General features: G+C 41.7%; 1 long non-coding RNA gene across 3 annotated transcripts in view; it reads right to left on the bottom strand.

Annotated features, from left to right (window-relative positions):
- The window catches only part of LOC135178708 (uncharacterized), a 210,654-nt gene that overhangs the window by 33,089 nt on the left and 153,106 nt on the right, over positions 1-24,459 (bottom strand). The window contains exon 4 of one of the 3 annotated variants that reach the window (XR_010303698.1): positions 21,000-21,219. The exons of the other annotated variants lie outside the window; for them this stretch is intronic. This is a non-coding gene — a long non-coding RNA (uncharacterized LOC135178708). Of the gene's footprint in view, positions 1-20,999; positions 21,220-24,459 lie in introns of those variants that run through there. 3 annotated transcript variants of the gene reach the window in all.

Genomic DNA, 24,459 nt, shown 5'->3' with positions numbered 1-24,459 from the left:
GAAACCAAAGCTGTGTGTTTTCAGAGGCTGAAGAAAATGAACAGATTTCTTCTCAAGTCTTGCTAAACTCCACTTGGATTAATTCTTAATTTGAAGTTTATTTGAACTTCAATCTGCATTTTCAGCTGAAATGACTTCTGCCCATCACATCTTGCCTTTTCTAAGCACAGGCAGTTCAGCATATGAAGAGGGCACATCTGGGGAACTACAGCAACAGCAGCTCTCATGCTTTCCAAATAGACACTGTAGTCAAACTTCACACCAGATTTCTTCAAGACCACATCATTCCTTAGAATTCCTTCTTAAAGTTTATTATTTGTAGAGATGCCACTCAACAAATCCCCAAGACTGCTAGATGGGGAGCAAAGCTCCTTTCCTACCCTGCTAATCTAGGATATTTTGTTCCTTGTGACTCCTTGCACATTTCATACATACTCACTAGAACTGCACATGAAGTGTAAGCATTCTCTAGCAAATGAAATTGGTGAGAAATGTTTTAAGGCTCATGAACATGACTGAGAAAGACACCTGGTACAAGGCAGATCCAGCAGGGGAAGGCATGGCCTGGGTTCAATCAAGCCAGCACAAGGACCAGCACATATACAAGATCCTTTTGGTTAAGATAAATGAGAACTAGGTCCTATCCACTGGAGAAACAAGCACCAAAAGCTTGCAAGCATAGAGAGATCATTCATGGCAAAACAAGACTCAGCATGAAATCCAGGGAGCCGCTGCTACTACAGAGAAAACAAAACAAAACCACAGGAAAACAACATTGTGCTGCCCTTAAGACACCAAGACTGCTTGTGAAAGTTGCCACTGTGACAGTCACAGCTCCACAAACGGCCTCCCAAGCAGTCAGACACATCAGCAGCAAAGTGACATCATCTTGAAACTCCCAGGAGAACTAAGAGAAGAATGAAGAGTGACAAAAACAGAGGGCACTGATTTAGAGCTCTGCTAGGATCAGAACCAAACTAATCATCTCACTGCTGCCTGACAAGCGATGCTGAAATCCCAGGGGAATGTGCAAACCCAACTGAGATGTGTAGCCTGATCGCTTCCTGCCACCACATCCTGCTGGATACCTCAGGAATTAGCAGAGCATTGCTCTTCTGTGTACTGCTTGAATGGCTTTAAACGTGGAGACGTCAATGTTTTGTTGTTTTCTGGCCCTGGGAGGAAGGTGCAGGGAACCACATCTTCAGGAATCTTTCCAGCAAAGAGCACTTTCTCATTGTGTAGAAACTCATATTGTGTTACGTGGAGCATATAAATCCAGGGCACAAAGCTATTCCAGTTCAGCCAGGGAAGAGAAACTGTGGGCTAGGGCTGAACAAAAGAAAACTTATTTTCTGGATTACAGGAAAACAGAAACTTGAGGCAGCAGTTCTCACAGGAACACCAGCAGTAAAGTAATTCCTCTTCAAATACAACCCTGAGTGAAACACAGCAAAGAAGTGGCAGCACCAGCATGGATGCACCTATTTTGTTATCACTTAGAACACAGAATTACAGAACATTAGAGGTTGGATGGGATCTCCAGAGATTACCTACTCCAACCCCTCCACCATGGACAGGGATGCCTCTCAACTAGACTCAGTTTCTCAGTTTCACCCAACCTGGCTTTGAACAACCTCAGGGAGGAGGCATCCATGACTTCCCAGGCAGCCTATTCCAGCATCTCACCACCACGTGGTGAAGAACTTCTTCCTAAGGTCCAGTCAAAACCTACTCTCTCTCAGCTTCAAACCATTCTCCCTTGTCCTGTCTCTAGACACCCTTATGAAAAGTCCCTCTGCAGCCTTCTTGCTGGATCTCTTCAAGTACTGGAAAGCAGCTCTAAGGTCCCCCTAGTCTTATAGCTTAAGATTCTAGCAAGCAAACAAGGACAAGGTTGCACACCTTTTCACAGTCAGCTTGAAAATTTGGAGACATTAAGCAACTCAAAATCCATATACTTTTGGCAGATAAACCATAAAATTTTCTGGGGTCCATTAGCTTTAATGAAAGAAATAAAATCTGAACTTCAGTACAACTTAAGTGTTGGCTTGCTGGAGTTGAGATGTGAAAAGACATTCAGCCAAAATTATTCTATGGAACAGGTAAAAGTGCTGAAATTTCAGTTCCAGTTACCTGTTTGTTTGGTTTTTTTTAAACAACCTGACAGAAAAAGAGTCTGCTGTACATTTAACCTTTCTTTGGTGTTGAAACCAGAAAACAGGTAATTAAAATCCATTTTCTTAACTCATTCTCTATTCTTTTTTTATTGATTATGATATTGCTAATATCCTTCCTCTGCAACATCTATCACAATATTCTCATTTGATCAATATTCTGTGTCTCCAAACTGCCTTCTGTGGCCTCCCTCACTAATCTTAGTTCTAGCATGTTTTCCCAAGTCCTTATTGTAAAGAGAAATGTTTCAACAAGGGAGGTTATTCTGCCCCTGTACTCAACACTGGTCAGGCCACACCTTGAGTACTGTGTCCAGTTCTGGGCTCCTCAATTCAAGAGAGATGTTGAGGTGATGGAACATGTCCAGAGAAGGGTGACAAAGCTGGTGAGGGGCCTGGAACACAACCCTGTGAGGAGAGGCTGAGGGAGCTGGGGGTGTGCAGCCTGCAGAAGAGGAGGCTCAGGGCAGAGCTCATTGCTGTCTACAACTACCTGAAGGGACATTGTAGCCAGGTGGGGTTGGTCTCTTCTCCCAGACAACCAGCAACAGAACAAGGGGACACAGTCTCAAGTTGTGCTGGGGGAGGTATAGGCTGGATGTTAGGAAGAAGTTCTTGCCAGAGAAAGTGATTGGCATTGGAATGGGCTGCCCAGGGAGGTGGTGCAGTCACTGTCCCTGGAGGTGTTCAGGAAAAGCCTGGATGAGGCACTTAGTGCCATGCTCCAGTTCACTGGCTAGGGCTGGGTGCTAGGTTGGACTGGATGATCTTGGAGGTCTCTTCCAACCTGACTGATTCTACGATTCAGAGAAGGGGGAAAAAAAGTAAAATGTTTTCAATGGCCAGCTATAAAAACCAGGATTAAAAGACAAAAATACCCGGGATAGAACAAGGACAGAAGCAAAAGTCCTTGCAGCACAAATTTAAAATATCAGTATAATTGAAAACAAAACCCAATCAAGCTAAAACAACTTTTAATCCTTTTTTTTCCTCCCATTTCAACACTAATCCCAGTTGCCTGTAGAAGTCACTGCTGGCCTACTGCAACAAACAGCTGCTTTGTCTTTTGTAGTCAAAAAGGGGTCAAACAGGTACATTTTTGTTCCTTACAAAACTGAGGGGCAGGAGGGAACACACAACTTAAAACACAGCAAACAAAAAGTTGGGGTTTTTTTTGTGCACGTATTGGAGAATGTCAGAGATGGGCCCTGGAGCTACACAGCAGAGAAGGATGCTAAATATTTAATGAACTCTGAAGAGAGAGCAGGCAGAGAATGGGAGGGGCTGCTGCACTGCCTGCAAGCTCTAGCACATCCAAGGGGACATGGGTTTTGTCAGACTAAGTTGGCAAACAGAGAGGTGTTTACATTTCACAGTTGAATTTTAGTCAGCAGTTGATAGGAAAATAGACTCACTTAAAAGGGTACAGGATTGTTTCTACCTCACTGGACAGGAGTGGTCCTCTCTACAGTTTCCTTCTTCCTAGTCTCTACTCCAGTGCCAACCTCTCACCCATCTGTTGCTGCCTGCAGGCACATGAATTTCTGTGCCAAGCAGGTGAGCCAACTTGTGCCTAAGGACTGGAAAATGTTCACACACTCTCCTCCTTGCCCCAACTGCACTAGGCAACACCAAAGGCCCTTCCTTTCCACCACAGCCCAGTTTCCTGTTTGTTGGAGAAGGTGGGAGACACAGGGTATCCTTTGCAGGGACCCACACACCAGCTGTGGACAGAGTGGGCTGACACACACACATCTATGATTCTATGATCCTGCATTTCTAATCCCAAACTGCACTTCACACATAAGCAATTTTACTTAGCTCTATATAGCACATTGAAAAGATTAATGCATATTTTGTGGCTGAAAGAGTTATTATTTCACTGACTAGAACTTACATCAGGTTTGTTCACTTGCTGATGAACAGCTGTTATTTCTGAATTTGCTCCATTGGTCTCCTTTAGCATACTGAACTCAGAATCATATTCGACCTGCTTTAGTATATCTGAATTATTTCAGGTGTAATTTGTTCACAGAGACTTCTCATTACCTTGTGACAAAACTCATAGAATGCACCAGGCTGGAAAAGACCTCAAAGCTCATTCAGCCCAACCTAGCACCCAGCCCTAGCCAATCAACTAGACCATAGCACTAAGTGCCTCATCCAGGCTTTGCTTGAACACCTCCAAGGATGGCAACTCCACCACCTCCCTGGGCAGCCCATTCCAATGGCAAATCACTCTCTAAGAACTTCCTCCTAACATCCAGCCTATACCTCCCCCCAGCACAACTTGAGACTGTGTCCTTTTGTTCTGTTGCTGGTTGCCTGGCAGAAGAGAACAACCTCCACTTGGCTACAGATAAAAAGACTCAAGATAAAAGGACTCCAGGTCTGGATTTTTGAACAGGGACAAAAATATTTAATGGATATTCTTTGGACAAGTCATATTTCACTAGTGCCACATCCATTGCTTTCTGCACAAGGGGCTGTCATTAATGCAAGCAAGGAATTAACAAGTAAAATCCTGTCAGGAGAAGGCATTGGAATCCAGCAACAAGTAAAAGCCTGTCAGAAGGCACCAGAGTCTGAGGCCTTCCATAATTCACCAAGAAGCAGAACATGAAGAGATGTGTTTGAGCTACTTACTTCTACCAGGGTAGTTTCCAAGTGAAAATCCCATGCAAGACCCTGTGTAAATATTTGAGATCCAAATGGTGTATGAACTGAATTTCTGATATGGATTCAGATTTGAGAGAGGCTGCCAACTTGAGCTGGAAGTTGTGCAAACAGACATTAGTTTTAGAAGCTCATTAGGACATTATCTCCTTCTATCTGCAAACTTAGCATACAGCTTCCAACTGTACTTGCAGTCTAAAGCTTGCAGAGAGAATTGCTGCTTTCCCACTATTTGTAGGGCATTGTTTTTCCATCAGAGTCCTGATGCATTAATATAAATAATAATTATAGTCTTGATGAGTGGCTTAGAGCCAATAAATCCTTTCTACAGAGTTAAACAAGTCCAAGGGATTAAAAAGTGAGAGTCAATCACAAGGAGAGAACATTAAGATTACTTTTTCTTCAGAGCAGATAAACCTGACTTGAACAGCAAATGTGACCTCTGGGTTTCATTTTCTGTTGCAAATAATCTACTCACTAAAGTTGCTTTGTTCCTGTAGCAGGAAAAGATTTTCTTATATGCAAGTGGGAGTTATTTTGGGTTTATTTCTAACTCCACTGAGTGCAACTGAAGGCAGAATTGAAGAATTTGGTCCACAAACTCCTTAAAGAAACTTGATGATAATAAATGTTGATAAATTAAGGTAAAATGAGAACTAACAGTACTGTCAAAACTGCCTTCACAAATACTTCTTCAGTAAAAGTATTATACTAGGCCTGGCTAAATGCATCCTTTGCCTGCTTTGAACTTTGCATTCTTAAAAGATGAGCTGTGTGGTGTCTGTGAAACATCCTTCAATTCAAAAATCTTTATCTGATAATCCTTCCTGTCCCAAATATTAACTCTAATAAAGTAGCCTTGATAATTTTTTGGGTACTGCTTATTTCATCTGGCTGATATAAGCTAATGGAGAAGCTTCCCAGAGAAGTTGTGTACCTGAGTGATCTACTCTGGTAGTGAGCTCTAACTCAATCATCTTCAGAGGTCACTTCCAGCCCCTACTTGTCTGTGATTCTGTTGTGAGCTCTCCTCTGGAGAGATTCTAAACACATGATCCTGAGCAATCTGCACTGAGTGACCCTGCTGTAGCAGGAGGAGTTGGACTAGATGATCTCCAGAGGTTCATTCCAACCCCTCAACATGCTGGGATTCTGTGATAGCAAATTCAGGCCATTCTGTTTTTCCAAGTTTGAAGAATTTCACCCTCTGAAAGCTGATGTGTCCACACTAGACTCAATCCAAAGCCCAAGAACACTGTTAGATACTGAACTTCAAATCTGTTTTGAACAAAGCAGAACATACTTTAAAACATCACTGAGTCCTGTGGGTATGACTGTAAAAGTTGCACAAATGAGAGTGCCTCAAAAGCCTCATTACAACTATAAATTTATCTGGCTGAGATAACACTAAAATCTCTGCTGCAGTAAGAATATCAGGTGGTAAAGCACAAAAACCCAAATAACCAAAACCCACCAACTTTCTCCTTTCTATTGCAGAAGGTGTTGCTGTTATTTTTCCCTCCAGCATTTTCAGTGGAGACTCTTACAACATCTTTCTCAACAACATTTCTGAAAAGCTGCCTGAGCCTGTGATTAACAATCCCTGATGTGTTTCTTAACTGGAGCACATGCAGCATTTTTCTGTTTCCCATCCCACATCTATTTCCAGAGGCAGTCAATATCCATCTCCAGCAGGAATAGCAAGATCCACTCAGAATCATAGAATCAGACAGGGTTGGAAGGGACCACAAGGATCATCTAGTTCCAACTCCCCTGCCATGGGCAGGGACACCCTACCCTAGAGCAGGCTGGCCAGAGCCTCAGCCAGTTTGGCCTTAAACACCTCCAGGGATGGGGTCTCAACCACCTCCCTGGGCAACCCATTCCACGCTCTCACCACTCTCATGCTGAACAACTTCCTCCTCATGTCCAGTGTGAACCTCCCCACCTCCAGCTTTACTCCATTCCCCCTAGTCCTGGCACTCCCTGATATACTGAATAGTCCTTCCCCAGCTTTTTTGTAGGCCCTCTTCAGAGTCTGGAGCAGAGGCAAGTCTGCACTGAGCATTGGGACTACCTAGATTCTGTTCCCTGGTCAGAGAAAGAACGGGGCAGGCAGCAGGGTACCATATCCACACACAGTCCACTCAAGCAGCTTGAGGCTCCCCAGCACCTGAACACAGGAAGCAGACACTGCTTGCTGCAGCCTGACACAAGGCACACTTCCCTTTCCTTGGTTTCCTTTGGGGGTAAAGAATGAGAGCTGGGACATGATGGGCTCTGATGAGGGCCCTGGGCTGAGCCTTCTGCAAGATATGAAAACTTTCAGCTTGAATCTATCCTCTGATCCTGCAGAAAGCTCCAGCTGTCTGCACAAACAGTACTGAGGGAGCAGCACAAGTAAAAACAGAGAGAAACAGACAATAAAGCCTCGCTAGAGTGCTGTTACTGCTGGAATGAAGGCAGCAGCATTTCCTCAGACAGACAAGCAGATGCAGGTAGTGCTGTCACTCCTCTTAGCTCTGCCAGATGCAGGAGCATTCAACAGGAAAAAATTAAGTCAGTTATGGCATCTCAGTGCAAACGCATTCATGCACAGGTGAAGAGCCCAACTAGCTCTATCTCTTCACAGATCAAACTATCTCCTGGTAGCTAAAAACACATGTAAGCTCTGCAATTTCATTTCAGTTAATAAAATTGTCATCAGCTAGCCACCCAAGTCACAAGAATGGGAAACAGTGGCAAAGAGCTGAAGCACACCCAAAAAATAAACCGAAGAAATCACAGCTGCTAGCAGTGTCAGTGGCAGGAGAGGCTGAGTTTTCAGGAAAGAGAAAACAGTGGACTATGGCTGCATGCTGAAAGCAAGAGAAATGCATGAACCCCTCTAAATCAGATGCTGCTAACAGCTTCAGAGCTTTTCAGAGCAAAACCCCACCATGTTAACTGGAGTTTTAAGCATAGAAACCAGAGAGTGATAGAGCAGCACATTTGAGTTGGAAAAGAAAATCACTGTGCTTCCTATAACTAGTTATGATTTCTCATTATACAAATGTGCCTTGAAGAGTCACATTACTGCAGGGTTATTACACCCAATAACTGCTGACCCCTGGGTCACAAATTAAAATCAACCAGATCTACAACTCTATTTAAATTGTAATACACCTCTCATTTCATGGAGGCATCTCATCAGGAAGATCATAATTGCAAATTGCCCACCACATACATTAGGCAGAAGTTGGATTTATTTTCAATTGAAAAGTAGCATTTCTTCTACCCCACCAGCATAATGTAAGGGTGATTAAAACATTTTGGAAAGCTCTTAGTTTTGGCTTGCCTTTAACTTTCCTGCTGCAGAAAAATATGTTCCTCCTTACATGTAACAGGAATTGTTAGCAAAACTTACAAGAATTAATACTCTTGATACAATTTATAAGGTGATTATCTCTCTCTTTGGGCTTATCTTTCCTAAGAGTATCAGAAACAGTTAAATTTATCCTTGCTACCATAGGATATCAGGAAAAAAAAATAAGTCCACTGTTAAAAATGGATTTGAAAAAAATATATTTTGATTAGGTTAAGGTTATTAAAGTTTATGCTGCAGGGAAAGTAATATAGGTAATTATTCATATAAGATATATTAATGGCACTGACAAAATGTCAACTGCTTGATAATCCAAAAGTGGTTGTAGCACATGTACAGTGTTTCCAAAGCATTTTTTCCTCCCTCATGCATGCCACACAGCATAGACAACAGCAGCTATGCCCTAAACTGCAAAACCAGAACCATTTTCCTGCTTAGGTGTTGATATTTGTCAGCTCCTTGCATATCCTGCTTTCCAGCGAAAGGAAAACCACGACAGCCAGTGGGTAACCAGACCTCTGGCACTCCAGAGGGCTAACCAGTGAGCATCTGCCTCCTAGAGGTCAAGCAGAGATGCTGTGGTTAAACATTTTCGTTGCAGTACTGAAACATCCAAGCCGGTCATCTGTATTCCCACCTCAGGGGGATCAGTTGTGTCAGACTGATCAAAACAGGACACTTGCTTCATTTCTGCTTTCTGTGGGCTTTGTTGGGAGGATATTGAGTCTTGAAAGGTCTCATTCAGTAAAGATTCATATGATTGATGAGGCATTTAGTGCCTTGATCTAGATGACTGGATGAGGCTTGGTGCTAGGTTGGACTGGATGATCTTGGAGGTCTCTTCCAACCTGGTTGATTCTATGATTATTTCTCTTCCGAGTTTGTTTCATTTAACTTTCAAGTACTCCTATGTATTTAATAGTGCACTGTCTGCATGACTTTGCAGTAACAGAGAACAGAATATTCCAGTTGGAAGAGATCTGCAATGATCACTTAATCCAACTGCAATGTATATAATCAATCATTTTTATTCCACAAGAACTTGAAAAGTTTAATTGACTTCATGTACAAGGACCTCCTAATCCAATGGCATACAGTCCACAAGAGTTAAATTAAGTCTAAAACTGAAGGCTAGGGCTAAAGGTTTGAGAGAACACTGCTCTTGTTTAGAGTCTATGATTTGATAAAGAACATAAAATTAAACTGTGAAGAAACTCCTGAAAAAAAGACATTAAAAAAATGGAGATTAAAGTGGAGCAATATTACCTAGACCCAGGGCTGAGTGTGAATCAGTGCACATCAGCTTCCAGGGATTATGAAGTTAATTTTTAGCGATCCTCTGAGACATTTTGCTAACAATGCACAAAAAACAGCAGCGCACAACACCTGAATCTTCTAGAAATTTTTTACATCTAAATTTTACCAAGACAGGAAAACATCTCTGTAACACAGTAATTTTATCCTGTTTTAGCAGGTTGAATCATAATGATAGGAACAAGCAGGTTGGAAGAGACCTCCAAGATCAGCCACTCTAACCTAGCACCCAGCCCTAGCCAGTGAACTAGACCATGGTACTAAGTGCCTCATGCAGGCTTTGCTTGATTACCTCCAGGGACAGAGGCTCCACCACCTCCCTGGGCAGCCCATTCCAATGCCAACCACTCTCTCTGCCAACAACTTCCTCCTCACATCCAGCCTATACCTCCCCTGGCACAACTTGAGACTGTGTCCCCTTCTTCTGTTGCTGCTTGCCTGGGAGAAGAGACCAACCCCCACCTGGCTACAACCTCCCTTCAGGTAATTGTAGACAGCACTGTCCAGAATTTCGCTACAGCAGCACTTTAAGAGGACACCAAAGATTATAAACTCATAGTGGAAAAACAGTTGGAAGGAAAAATACGATAGGGCTGGTCAATAGGGATAAACTGGAGCAGCACTGGAAAATAAAGGGACACAGATCATCCTGATGGACAGTTGATGTGTATACAGAAGAGTTACTGTGAGGATTTGTAGAGCTTAAATTAGGCATTTGAAAGAATAAGACCTACAGATGTCTCTAGAAGTTTTGTCACTTGAAATATGGGGTTAAGGTAGGGAGAGAAAAAAAAAACCACACAGAAGTGTCTATTTGAAGAGAATGGACCCAGGCAGAATGCAACCTGTGGATAAACAGCAATGTGAAAAGTGGCAAGGGAAGCAAGGTTCTCTGAAGGTGAGGTTAAAATGTTTGCTGTGAGAGAAAATTGGGAGCCTGGAGAAGACTGCAATGAGAAGTTTAAAATGGACAAAGTCACCAGCACTTCACAATCTTTCAGCAGTATTTTCAAATCATACATGAATTTGTTGCAAAAATTGGGACATTAAGTTTGGAAAGCTTGCTCAGGGAGCAATAAGAGCAGAGCACATATCTTAAATGTGCTATGGAGAAAGAATCTGTAATGGTCAGAGGCACCTGAAAAACCTGAGTTAAAGCAGTATAAGGAACCCTGAGAACTGAGGTTATAGATGCTCAAATCACAGGCAGCTCACAAGAGAAGGAAGCAAGCAACCATATCCCTTGGAGAAAACAACAGAAGCAGAGTAACTTGGTTTAGTTATTTTAAGCTTGGTGTAATGGCAAAGAGATGGATAGTGAGATAAATTGATTGAAGGAAAACAATCCTGAAAGACAGCTGTGTCTAAGGGCTGATCCTATGAAGGAAATTATGCAAACACATTCAGAGCAGTTCTTCAAGGGTTTCCCAGAGCTGGGATTCTAACTCTTCTTACAGGCAGCTGCACCTCCCTCTTTAGAGAAACTGAAAGGATCAGAGTTTTGTATTTCCTTTCCAGTCTGTTCTCTCCCTCATATACCTTTCTGACTAAGATGAAAACAAGGGCACAGTCATTTTATTTCTCAGCTCTCTGCACTAAATACACTCCATAGAGCTACAGCACACAACAGCTTCAGATTTTTGTTCTTATTGTTCAAATTCAGTACCATGCCAAGCATTCTGCAGACCCTGGTAGCCAGCTGAAAGACTACATTTTGCATGAGATTTCACATCATCTGAGGTCAACAGATAGCTTTGTTTTCATAAGATGTCGAAACAGCACAAATATTCTGCACTCAGTGAGTTACTGAAGATTCTCAAGGATGTATATTTGAGAGCTCGACCCATCCTGATAACTACAGTGTTGATTATGGTGATCTCTGTTTTCTTATTTCCTTTCCTGTAGTCTGAAACCACAGCACAAGCCTTGTCTGTGAACCTGAACTTGTTTGGATTTTAACCTTTGAAGACCTCTGAACATGTGAGGCAAAGAGTGAAGCTGATCCAGTATTCTCTTCAAGTCTATTTCAAACTATAAAATATGACAACTATTTCTGTCATTTCTCTACAGAGGCACTAGAAAACCACTCTCATCACAACAAGGCACAGCATACCATACATGCAGAAACTATCTTGAGCCACATTCATAACATTCTCTTCTAGACAAAGTTGAAAAGGAAAATCAAATCACAACAATCAGGTCTCTTTTGACCCTAAGAACAGGGAAACTCTTTCTCAGCACATTTAGTTCCCACCTGAGATGGAAGCAAGCATCTGCCCCTTCTCTCCAGTTTGACTGCTGAATGGTGACAGGATTACAGAAGACTGATCTTTGCAAAAGTCTTAAGCAGAGAAATTCTTGAGCTGAAGGAATAATCAAGCACAATTCTTACAATGCTTAGGACTGGAGGTTTGAGGGGAGGAGAGTTGCTGGAATTTTTTTGGGTTTCTTTTTTTGTCTGGAGTTTCTTTTGAGTTCTTCACATTTCAAGATAGTGAGTTTGGGGAGATTTCAGAGAGCAAGGTTGGGATTTCTAAAGTCAAAGTTATTTACTTAGGTAAGAAAACACCTACACTCACATTTCAGCAAGATAAATGTGTTAGGTAAATGTTTTAGCTGAACACACAGACAGGATGTCCTAAGCCTGTTTCCTATGCAAATACTCAAAATGAGCAAGTCCACACAGACTAATTTGTTTCTTAGCTGTGCTTTATCCATGCTGAATGAACGAATGAACCATGGATGACTGAGGGGACTCTTGCAAGAGTACAAAGTAGTAACTAGAATGGCTCTATTTTTCTGCATTTTCACTATTCATTTATTGAATCAGCTAAGACTACAAAAGTAGAAAATACCTTGGTTGCCTGGATATACCCCATACCAGTCAAATATTTGGGGTTTCCACTACCATAATATGGTTTGGGTTGGAAGAGACCTCCAAAGACCATCTAGTCCAACCCCCCTGCAGTCAGCAGCAACATCCTCCACTAGATTGGAGCCTTTTCCAGCCTGACCTTGGCTATCTCCAAGGATAGGGCCTCAACTACCTACCTAGGCTACCTCTTCTAGTATTCCACCACCCTCATAGTCAAGAGCTTCCTCCAAACATCCAATCTAAATCTCCTCCTCTAATTTCAAACCATTGCCCTCATCCTATCACTGCAGGCTTTTGTCAATAGTCCCTCTATAGCCTTTTTTTAGGCTCCCCTCCAGGTACTGGAAGGCTGCTCTGAGGTCTCCCTGGAGCCTTCTCTTCTCCAGGCTGAACAACCCCAGCTCACGCAGCCTGTCCTCATAGCAGAAGTGCTCCAGCCCCCAATCATTTTCATGGCTCTCCTCTGGACCTGTTACATTAGGCCCATGTCCTTCCTATGCTGAAAGCTCCACAGTACTGCAGATGAAGTATTACAGAGCAGAATAAAGTGGCAGAATCACCTCTCTCACCTGCTGGACACACTTCTTTTGATGCAGCCTAGGATGCCATTTGCCTTCTGGGCTGCAAGTGCACACTGCTGGCTCATCTCCCAGAACTCCCAAGTCTCTTCCTGTAAGACTGCTTTCTTATCCCTATACTTCATCCCTCAGCCTGTATTGTTTGTATGCAGAAATCTTTTACAGCATACACTCAACCTTGCAGACAACCGAGTAGCAAAGCTAAATTAGTACAAATCTGATGGTCAAAGATTATCATTAAACTCAGTGCTTTGGAGTTCTGTAGACATCTGTTCCTTACATCAATATTCACTGTGCAATGTAAAGTTCATGCTAAGAAGCAAGACAACCTAACTATTAGATATTTTGCTGTTTCCAACCTAATCTAATGAGAAAAGTGGAACACTATTCATGATAAAACGTCTTGTCAGTAACACCCAGGCCATCAAATTCAGTTTTATTTTCTCTAGAGGAGTTGCAGTGAGCTGTTTCATTATACTGAAACTGTTTTGTCAGCATGCTGTTTAAAAGAGCAATGGGGCTGTGCTGTACAAAAATACAGATGCTGCTTACTGTAGGTTACCACAAAAGAGAAATCATATCACATACTGATCTTCTCAGAGTGTTCAGTGCTGGGGTATGGCACAATTCCTGAAGTCTCCATGTTAAAGTATTTGAGAAGGTACAACATGAGTACGAGACATTGAGATGAATCAAATTGGAATGAAAAGCCTTTGAAGCTACTTTTTATAATGTCATTCAGAGAAAACCTAATAAAAGAGAATTTATATTTCCATGATTGTTTGATCACTACATGTAATAAACTTAATGGTGTTTAACCCTATCATAAATTAAATGTACTTCTCAATGGTCAAAGCCATCTTCTGCCTTCAGCCTTCTCTTCAAACCTCTGTCTGCTTTTAAGTACCTGTGGCTAAACTGTGATTTCATTTATGAATAGCTGGGGGGGGGGGGAGGGGGAAATGCTCTCTTCACAATCAAATAAATAAGCCAATTTTAACATAAATGCTGTCTTTCATCCTATAAACATCATTGCTGAAACTTAGCTTTGACATTAACACACATTGACACAATTAACACCACTTTTCTTCACTGACCTTTGGTTATCTAACACACTCCTCTCAGATTCACTCAGGAAAATGTAGTGAAGAATGTGGGCCACCATTTCTTGAGATGATTGGCAAGATTTTGCCTTGCCCTATGCAAAGTGATTCTTTGAGCTGAGGAAACTTAAGTGCATAATTTTCTCTTAGTCCATAAAGTCTGCAATATATATGCTTGAATTCAATGCCCTGCCCAGCAAAAGAGAAGTGGTTCCCACAGGGCCAGGATTTCACAGTATCACAGTATTATCAGGGTTGGAAGAGACCTCACAGATCATCAGGTCCAACCCTTTACCACAGAGCTCAAGGCTAGACCATGGCACCAAGTGCCACGTCCAATCTTGCCTTGAACAGCTCCAGGGACGGTGACTCCACCACCTCCCTGGGCAGCCCATTCCAGTGTCCAATGACTCTCTCAGCAAAGAACTTTCTCCTCACCTCGAGCCTAAATCTCCCCTGGTGCAGCCTGAGGCTGTGTCCTCTTGTTCTGGTGCTGTCCACCTGAGAGAAGAGAGCAACCTCCTCCTGGCCACAACCACCCCTCAGGTAGTTGTAGACAGCAATTTCCCTTACTGTCCCCAGCCACCTCACTGCTCATTTATCTACAGTCCATTTTTTTCAACCTCTCTATTCACAGAGGGTAATAACAGTCATGTAACATTGTTTGTCACAGCTTTAGTGAGAAGTTGAGGGATCCATAATAATTTGTTAATATTTGAGAGCTTAAGCAAACATACTTATGGATCCTGTTCTTAAGTATGAGGTTGTTATTTCCCACCTATGCTGCTTGCAATATTCTCTTATATAATTGCCTATCAGCTACTATTCACACCATCCATCCTGTAATGTTGCCTCATCTATAAACAATTAGATCTCAAATGCTTTATAAAATTCAGTTATAGTATCTTTCTCCTACTGCAAAACAAAGGCCTCCAAAATCATACATCCAGAGGTCCAGCAGACTGTTTTACTTGCACCCTTTTTAGTACATGAGCTATACCTGAAGTCTGTGGGTTTAGAGAGATAAAAGGAGTCAGCTTTGACTCATGTAACATTCAGGTTAAATGGAGCGTATGAATTAAATGGAATATGTAAAACCATTTTGAATGTGTAATATGGAGCAGTGATTTTAAACTCCTTCAGGTAGAAAAATTCTGTGTGAATTCTTGTGCTTAGGAGTTAGGCATAGACTTAGGCATCAGATTTAAGACTGGGCAAGGCACAAGGAAGCATATATTGTTCAATTTCAAGTACTAATTAGTCAGTCTTCCTTATTTCTCCTGGTTTCCCTTTGTTTTGAATATGCAGAAGCATATATACCTTTCCAGTTCCCTGCACTTACCTTGACCTTCTTCAAATCCAACTGAAAATGCCACTGGAAGTGTAAGGAGGCCAGATCCTTGGAGCATTCAATGTTCATACTCCACTTGAATTTAAAACTAGCCTTCTCATTTGCAAACTTTTAATTCAATTAGCACTTTTCTCTTCTGATGCAGAAGTGTTGATGAATTAGCCTGGTTAAATCTTCCTCTATAAATTTAACAATTCATGAATACATGAATACAAGTATTCTTTTCCCTCCAGACTCAGAAGTCATTTCTTTTGATGCATGCTCTAGAATATTCCCCTCAGAAACTCTTCCTAGTTTGTTTTCAACTTTTATGTCTGTATCAGAACTTCAGGAGCATGGAAAGTTACACTTCACAGCAAAACACATCTGAGCCTGTTGGCTCCTGTCCAGCACCAAAGCACTTGCTGACTCCAAGTCTAGAGTCTACTTCAGCTCCTGCAGTGAAGTAAAAGCTTTTCCTGAGAACATCTGTGGGGCCAGCATGCTTAGGAGCAGGTCACTTCTCAAATGTGCCAACACTGAGGAACTTGATGGAACAAGTTTGAAACAATCTATAGAGGACCATTACACAAACCTTTCTGTGTAGTTCCAAAACTCATCAAGTTCACCTCCACTGCAAACCTCACTGTATGCTTTCTCTCTCCAAATAATTTGCAGATTCACAGATTGCATTGGGTTGGAAAGGACCCTCAAAGGTCATCACATTCAATCCCCTTGCAATCAGCAGGGACACCTCCAAATTATTGCTGTCTACAACTACCTGAGGGGTGGTTGTGGCCAGGAGGAGGATGCTCTCTTCTCTCAGGTGGCCAGCGCCAGAACGAGAGGACACAGCCTCAGGCTGCACCAGGGGAAATTTAGGCTCGAGTGAGGAGAAAGTTCTTCACTGAGAGAGTCATTGGCTACTGAAATGGGCTGCCCAGGGAGGTGGTGGAGTTGCTGTCCCTGGAGCTGTTCAAGGCAAGATTGGACGTGGCACTTGGTGCCATGGTCTAGCCTTGAGCTCTGTGGTAAAGGGTTGGACTTGATGATCTGTGAGGTCTCATCCAATCCTGATGATACTGTGATAAATAGATCAGGCTGCTCATGGACACAAAGTGTGATCTTGAATGCCCCAAGCAATGCAGGCTCAATGTCTCTGGGCAGCCCATTCCAGTATTTTACCATTCCCATTGTAAAGAACTTCTTCCTTATGTCCAAACTAAATCTACCCTGCTTCAGTTTAAAAGCATTGTCCCTCATTCTATTTCTACAAGCCTTTCTAAACAGCTTTCCTATAGGTGATCTCCAGATATTAAAATGTACCTCTAAAGTCTCCCTGGAGTCTTCTCTTCTCCAAGCTGACCAGCCCCAATTCTTTCAGCCTGTCTTTGTCAGAGAGGTGTTCCAGCCCTGTGATCATCTTTGTGCCCCTTGTGACACAAGGAAGTCTGAAATACATTTACTTACAGCTTGCTTAAAACATTCAAGAGAAGGAGTTCATAGCAAGTAAGTCTTAGAGCAAATAAGATTTGTGTAAGGCAAATAAGATCTGAATGCAGCTATCAAATGATACAACAGAATCCCAGCAAGAAATTATGTATTTCCAGTATTTCACAGACATGTTAAAAAAATGCCAAGCAAGTCAACTCAAATAAATTGCATTGGTACCAGAATGGTTGCCAAATATGCTGACTGCAACCCAGGATCTGACCTACTTTGAACTTCCTCACTGAGACATAGAGTGCCATTTTTATTTACTGCAACCTTCATCTAAGCAAAGAGGACACAACGACTAGGGAGGCCAGTTTGATGGCATGTCCTGAAACAGTTTGAGATAGGAAGCACCTTTTACCACGTGAAAAGGCAGTTTCTACTTAGTAGCCAAAGCCAGCTAGTGAAAAAGTGTTATTAGCACAATAGAAATCATGAACAGTTCACAGCCATGGTCCCAAGTCAGAAGCAGCATCTGGATTTATGAGCTAAAAATCATAGAATCAACCAGGTTGGAAGAGACCTCCAAGATCATCCAGGCCAACCTAGCACCCAGCTCTAGCCAGTCAACCAGACCATGGCACTAAGTGCCTCAGGCAGGCTTTTCTTGAACACCTCCAGGGACAGTGACTCCACCACCTCCCTGGGCAGCCCATTCCAATGACAAATCATTCTCTCTGTGAAGAACTTCCTCCTAACATCCAACCTATACTTCCCCTGGCACAACTTGAGACTGTGTCCCCTTGTTCTATTGCTGTTTGTGCAGGAGAAGAGATCAACCCCACCTGGCTACAACCTCCCTTCAGGTAGAAATGTTCCTGGAGTCAAAAGAAACCCATCACCCTTTGACTATATCCCTTAACCATACCTTCTCTTTCAGGGTAACATGCAATAGAAAGGAAAAATGCAGCACATAGTAGAGTCACTGCGTACACAAGGGGTGGCACTGGCCTTTCTTTTCGCTAAGGGTTTACAGAGGGGTATCTATGCCTACATTATTACTAGCCAGTACATCAGCCACCATACTCTGACACTTTGCCACGTCCCAACGTTGCCTGTGCATGCACTCCCCTCATGAAAAGTTATTTTCAAGATAACTGGCATATGCAGGCTCACTTCCCTAGAAGTTTAGCTCAAACTGCTTTAGGGCCACCTGGCTTTCCTGTCAGATCCCTTGCTGATCAGAACTGCCAAATTAAGCTCTTCCCTTCAATTGTCACAAGAGTGCTTTATTTCATCTCCAGCTTTGATTGCCCTCTTAATGCACACCACAGAAATATTTGCTGTGCACATCAAGCAGGAAGATGGAGGAGTGTAAATCAAAGATCTAGGGTAATTATCCAAAAATCAGACTGCTGAGAAATGAAGCATAATACCAGTTAAAGTGTCACTAAAGCAGAGTTATGGGTATAGGTAGGTAAAATACTTGATAATTGCTTATTATTGTCAGTGTTTGGAAAACAATTTCCTGGCCAGATGTTTTCACACTGTATTAGATGTTTCACTCCCTGTCAAGTGTTGTACATTTACTCTGGTTTATGATTCAAGGTGTTAATCGTATTCAGTCTTTCTGGATGATTACCTGGTAAGATTAACATACAAATGTACAGCGATTATCTCTGCTTTCCCCAATTCTCCACATTCTGCACAAGGCAAAAATAAAATAATACAAGAAATAAATCAGTCTCCTTCAGCTTGCATGAAGCCTGTTTCAGAATGAAATTACTATGTGTTGGAGTCTATGAAAATTAACTATCAATCAACATCAACACACAGAAAACTTTCACCTAAGTTAGAAAGTAGCAAGGCAGACTCTGTCTTACAACAGACCTGAGTTTATAGGCACAACTATCTCATAAAACCTCCCTTACTTGCAGTCTCTGGTGCAAGACTTACAAAGAGATGAGTAACTACAGCCATTCTGGAGAATACACAGTAATTTACAGTGTACAATCATAAACAATGAGGAGCTATTTCAGAATGGAGAGGCAATCACTATCAAGTCTCTCTATTGTGAAACAGTAAGAATTATGTAGCAAAATTGGGTCAAGCTCTTCACCACCTGAATCTGAAAACACTGGAAATAATTTACAATGGAATTTGATAAAGGTAGGATGATGACAATCAGTTTAAACTTATTTAAGTTCCATGCAGTGTCTACATTTACTCCTGTTGACATGAATATATAGTCATTTTTTGTGTGTATCTGAGATGATTATGTCCTGCTGGGAAAGAAAATTGAGAACATCCCAAGAAGACACCTGTGTAGAGTGGTTGGTATAGTTGTTTGTGCAAGATCAGTGACTGGCATCTGGAGGGTGCTGGAGAGAGAAAAGCCCTTTCAATTAGCCTTCCAAAAATGTTGGTACATGAATGAATCTGTACTCCTCTGCAGTGCCCAGGTTCCTTCTGCAGACATTCAGCCCAGGCAACCCAGCTGTACTCTCTACACTTATCCCAGGGTATGCCTTCAGTATCTCAGTAGAAGTGTCTAAATTAACCAGGCTGCTGTGCCTGTTCACTCACCTCCTGCTCGTTTTGATTAACACAGCCATGCTAAAGCAAAACTGCTCATAGGTGAATGAGTTAAAGACTTACAAAAGTTGAGGTTATCAAAGCTCATCATTTGAGTGTCTGATGACTGAATTCAGATGACAGACTATAGTCTGTGTAAATACGACTGAACTTGTTTGTATAACAAACAGATTGCCCAGGGAGGCTGTGGATGCCCACTCCCTGGGGGTGTTCAAGTCAAATTGGATGAGGCCTGAAACAACCTGGTCTAGTGGAAGGTGTCCCTGCCCACGGGGGGTTGGAACTAGATGATCTTTAAGGTTCATGATTTATGACTCTGTGATATTTCTTAATGAGCTCATAAATTAAGTTTAATTTACATAGTACATTGTTCTGTAAATGTGAGATATCCAAACAGCCAGTGACAGGTAGGCAGAGGGATAAAGCACAATCCTCCTTCATTCTCAGCAGGAATCAGCACTGACACAAGAGATCGCAATCTGCGTAGGAACACTTGACCTAGATTTGAACACAACCCCCTCTAAGAAGAATGTGGCCTAATGCCTTGGCTAATTCCTGGTGCTATGCTCTGTCCATTACTCTTCCTCTTGCTTTTCTGTGGGGCCTTTCATCTGCCAGCATGGAGGTTGGATACTTTTAAAAAAGAAATCCGATTAGTTTTTCAATCAGTTCATTTTTATTTCTTTACTCTGTGCTCTCCTCTTTGATTCTCCCCCGGTCCTTTTGCCTCCCCCACAGCTCTGCCACCGAAAGATATTCTTTTCAAGGAACAGGGGAGAAGAAAGCCAAAAGCAAACATCAATGCGTTCCCATTTTACTTTGTTTTTTCTGTCACTCAGCTCATACATATTTCTACTGCAGACCAACAAATAGTTTCTCTTATCAGGCAGGAGCCAGGATCACCTGTTTCAGAGTTTGGTAAATATTATCAGAACACCTGTGTTCAGTTCTGGATTTGAACTGATTTTGAGAACTCATCAAAAGCAGCAGCTGAAAGGAAATATTTTGCCAGGTTCATAGGAGAAAAAGTTATATATCAATTACAAAGTTTGTATCCATTTCATGGCAAATGAGCTCCAGCATCCTGCCAGGATTTCACTGTGGTCAAAGTGCATTTACTCTCCCTTGGTTTTAAGTGGTTGATGTGCAGTTTGCTTCCTCGCACTGAAAGACATATTTCTTCCTCACATTGAATGATATCTACCTCAGCAATGCCAAGCTGATTCCCGAGCTAGACTGAGCTCCAATGTCAGTGGTGACTCCAGCAATTTCACAGAGCAAGGTGCCAACAGAACCACCCACATCTTTCATGCCAAGCCTGTGCCTAAATCATTATCATCTTCTCCAGTTGCAGGACGTTTCCAATAAATGTTAAGGGTGAATTCCAAGCACCTTTGGTCTTTCCCTATCCATTTGCATGAAAACAGAGTTTCACTTGAAATTTCATACCCTATCAAATGTAGAAAATGCTACTGAATGAAATCTGATAAAGAAAGTGTGGGGGGGAGGAAATACCCAAAAAGAATGAATGTCACATTTTATTTAAGCCACAGTCAAAAGGATTAGAGTTTCTTCATTGGAGTAGTTTCTGTGCAGAAGAGGAATGACAATTAAGACCTGGGTAGAGGATTCATATTTAACAGACCTTATGATAATTCTACAGTGTTCTAAAAGTTTTTTCATTTAGTATTAATTTTACTTTTGCCTATATTTATTCTATACATCATCCACACAGATCTTCTTATTTCTTTAATTCAATTTTTCAAAGTTCACCTAAAAAAAATAAAATCCATGTAGAAGTAAGGCTGAGCTTTGCCCCCAACTGATTCATCCAAATCCCTCAAGCTATTCAAATAAACTTGTTTCTGGAGGCTTATCAGTTCACAGCATATTCCTTCCTCTACATATGGGCTTTTAAACTTTATCTGTTGGCTACTAGTGCAGTCTGATGATTCAAGATCTTAAAAGGCTGCATTTGTAAGGCAAGATATTAACTTTTGTTTGGTTTTAAGGCTTATGGGTTGGAAAGAGGAAATAAATGCAGGGTGATTTAAAAGCACAAGCCCCCAGTCCTGCTTTTCAAACTTGCCTAGAGTTCCTGAGTGAGATAGTGCAGGTAAACTGGCATCAAAGGAAGAGATTAAAAGATTTATACTTATTATTTTTCAGATTATCCAAAATAAGAATCACTGACCAAGAATATATTCCTTATTCTCTCACCACCTGAGCTACATATATTTTATTCTACACAGCTTTCCCTTACTTGCAAAAAAAGTTCTACCACATATTGAAATCACAGGAAATGATCTTTAATTAGCTCTTTCTTAAAGGAATAAATCTTCCAGCACGAAATTTGAGTTAGAATTTAAAGCTCATTATTCTGCATTTCCACATGTTGTTATTCAAGATACTATTCTGTGAGAAACTTTACTGATTGAGGGAAAAAAAATGCAGCAAAGGGAGTGTTATTTATGGAAAATCAGCTATCATTCAGCATTAGCCAAGAAAAAAAATCCCACCAAATGTAACTGTTGGGGAAGTAACTAATGCAGTTTATGTCTATTTTTATTATAGAACTATATGATTAATGAGCTGCCAGAGTCTTAAGGCATTCATTGATATGTTTCTGTAAGCTTGTTCACATAATAAGCCTTAATAGATGAATGAAGCATGTCCTGTCAGATCTGCTGTGATGATTTCCTTCTACTGTAACTGGAGGACACAAAGGAGATCAGCTATTCTTAAAATAAAAATAAAGAAATAGAAACCTGTCTTCTCATTAATCAAATCCTGTCTTACATTGTGCTAAGTGTTACAATGAAGAAGAGAAGCACAGAGTGCTAGCCCACGTGTAAGATCGAATAGTCTGGCTTCTGCAGCAAGGTGAACTTCTCCAAGCTAAGGGAAGTTCTCCTCCACTGCTCTGCCCTACTGAGACAACATCTGGAGTACTGTGTCGAATTTTGGGGTCCCCAGTTCAAAAGAGACAGGGGCCTGCTGGAAAGAATCCATCAGAGAGCCATGAGGAAGACCGGGGGACTTGAGCATCTCCCCTATGAAGAGACTGAGAAACCTGGGGCTGTTTAGTCTAGAGAAGAGAAGGCTGAGAGGATATCTCATCAACTCTATAAACATCCCAGGAGTGGATGTCAAGTGGATAGGGCCAATCTCTTTTTGCAATGATAAGACAAGGATCAGAGGGTTGGACTTGATGATCTGTGAGGTCTCTTCCAACCCTGATGATACTGTGATAAACTTCTTTACAGAGGAGGCGACAGAGCACTGGAATAGGCTGCCAGAAAGGTTGTAGAGTCTCCTCTGGAGACTTTCAAAACCTGCCTGGATGTATTCCTGTGTGAACTACCCTGGGTGATCCTGCTCGACAGGGGGATTGGACTCGATCTCCGGAGGTTCCTTCCAACCTCTAAGGTTCTGTCATTCTGTGATCTACATAAGATGTAACCAACCCCTGGAGAACTGGTCCTCAAGGCGTAGTGTGCAATAACCTGCATAGCACAGTTAAATCCAGGGAAGGACAGAAAAGCTTCCCTTGGCCTGATTAACCATATTCCATGCTCTTTGTGAACAGAACTTTGAGCAGAACACAGTGTACCCCATTAGCCACTACCTTTTCATACAGTCTTACCTAGGGAAGAGTAGCTAGAGACAGGACACCTTGGCATGACCACTCAAAAACTGCCTGGAAAATGAGGTTTTCCTGTGTAAAGGAGGACCAGTGTGCTCAGCCAGATACTCTCAGCAGGGTTTTCTGTACAGAGTACAAAAGTTTAAAGATCACAAGAAAATGTTTTTTAAAAGAGGTATTTTGCAGTGAACATAGAGTACTTTAAAAGCATCTTTGCCTAATTTTAGGGGGAAATTGGATTTTTGTGGTTGGTTGTTGCTCTTTGTGTGTGTTTTGCTGTTGTTGAGGGCTTTTTGGGTTTGACTTCTCAGGGTTTTTTTTTTTTTCCTTCTTGTTGTTGGGTTTGGTTTTTTTCATAGCAGAATCACACTGATTCTGGCTCTGAACAGAGTTCCTTGAGTTGCATTTTACTTTATACAGCACAAATTACTTTCCTGAGATGTGTCCAGATTATCTCAGACACTCAGGTCACGCACATCTGAAAGCAAAAGGTGCGAGTTTGTTTCCTATCTTATCAGTACAAACTCTCAGCAAGAGAGCAAACAGCAAGGACTGAATAAATAGGTCAAGTATCTCACTCAACAAAGCAGCCAAAAACAGGAAGAGAAAGCAGCCTGTGCTAAGTGATGGTTTTGCCTTTTGATAAACACCCCGAATTGTGCCTTCCCTGACTCCTGAGATACTGTATCTAAAGCCACAGGCATAGCAGGCACTTGCCCAGTGGTCTTTGCTGTCTTATTTGACAAGGTCCTGAAGTGTACCTGCCAACCTTAGGAAATTATCCAGGTGGCTCTAAAGAATTGTGGAGCAAGAGAACTAAAAACAGTAGCTTGATGGTTCCTCTGTATCTACTGAATAAGGCAGAAACTCAGGGCAGCAGAGAGGCCGTCCCAGCACCCTTAATCTTAACCTTGGGTTATTCATCACTAACAGCAGCATCAAATGCAAAATTGCCTATTAGAAACAAAGTCATCAGAGCTTCTGGGTTTCTTTTTGGTGCTGTTGAGAGCAGAGCTTTCTATTGCCTGAACAAAAAGGATGGCTTACCATACAAGCTGTAAGATTTCACATCACTGTCATATGAAATGAATTTACAGGGAACCATTTCTGGACTGAGGTATGTTGCCAGGAAACAAATTATTCCTGCTTTTTTCTTATGTGCTTCTCTAACCTGATTTTCCTTTCTGTGCTCCTGTTCATCAGATGCAATGGTTTGTCTATCTTATTTTGTACTGTAGTATTTTGACAGATCTAAAGCTTTTTTATCACCAGCCAATAACTATGTTTGCTAGTTTTCAACTGCAAAAAAAAAATCCCCTCCAATACTTCTTATAACTTGCACCTTTCTTTATTCCATTTCTTTTATT

The sequence above is a fragment of the Pogoniulus pusillus genome, chromosome 10 (assembly GCF_015220805.1).
Source record: "Pogoniulus pusillus isolate bPogPus1 chromosome 10, bPogPus1.pri, whole genome shotgun sequence".
Lineage (NCBI taxonomy): Eukaryota > Metazoa > Chordata > Aves > Piciformes > Lybiidae > Pogoniulus > Pogoniulus pusillus.
This window is presented reverse-complemented; position numbering and strand designations above follow the sequence as displayed.